Genomic DNA, 1,143 nt, shown 5'->3' with positions numbered 1-1,143 from the left:
CCCTGTTACTCTGCTTTTATGCTTTGGTACACAGGCTTTCAAACTAGTTGAGACCACACTAACAATGTTCAGAGAATGAAGCTCATTAATTCAGTAGGCCTCTACCCTTAAGCACCCCTCCTGACAGATATTGCCCAATGTCTGACACTTCCTGTCAGAATTTACTTCCATAGCATTAAGATTTTCACTCACAAGTCCAGCTCCCCCTTCTCCTTCCCTGTAAAGGTATAAGCTTCAGTGTTCCTAGAGCCCTTGCTCCACAATTTTCCAAGCACCTGGAAAATTATATTTCTAACCTTGTGAAAAGAACCTACAGTAGGAAAGTTCACCAAAAACTGGAAAGAAAAATAAATGAATGAAAGATTTCCAGCAGTCTAGCTAGGGGTAGAGAACACAGCTCTCACAGTGGAGCAGTAAGTCCAGCCTTACCTAYGAAGGCACTAGGGTAAGCAGCTAATGCCCAGGCACACTATTTTACAGCAGCGGACAGCACTGAATGTCACTCTTACTTGGTTATTTCAGTCACAGGAGCTTTTTCCAGGGCTTCCCAGTTTGTTAAGATCTCAGTCAGACAAATTTCTTTCAGCTACCTAGCAGACACAGTCCATTAAGCATTAAAGGAATAATAGGGCCTCTGAATCAGACTGCCTGGTTTAACTCAGGCGAGGTAACTGCATTTGGTTCGAGAATGAAGCCACTGGCCGCTGAAGCCGCTGCCTACRCCTTAGCACGGTCTTCATATGGAGGACACCACCGAGGCACGGGAAGGGGAGGCACTCTGGACACCACAACGAGAGTGGGGGTCCCAAAAAACCCTCCCTTCTATGGGCTCTGCAGCTCTGCTCAGGCTGCTGAAGAAAAGCTCTATAYAATTTGGGGTTCACAGCCCTATTCTCTCCTCAGAGGCCTGAGCTCTCTGCGCACGCAAGCCTTGCGGCCAAAGGTTTGTCCTTTGAATTTAGTCTTCACAGACTGCACAAATCTTTGGGGGAAGAAAAGAAGAAACGAAAAATAAAAAAGAAAAGCAGGCTCGGGTGCAGCTCTAAATAGAGAGACGCCTGAACAGGTCTGTACGGAAATGCACAGCGGAGCTCGCGGGTTCCGGGCGCGCTCCGCGCTCGGTGCGCCGGCAGGGGCTCCCCA

This window comes from Rhea americana, unplaced genomic scaffold (assembly GCF_003343005.1).
Source record: "Rhea americana isolate MKP2758 unplaced genomic scaffold, rheAme1 scaffold_333, whole genome shotgun sequence".
NCBI classification, from domain to species: domain Eukaryota; kingdom Metazoa; phylum Chordata; class Aves; order Rheiformes; family Rheidae; genus Rhea; species Rhea americana.
Note: the sequence above shows the minus strand (reverse complement) of the source record.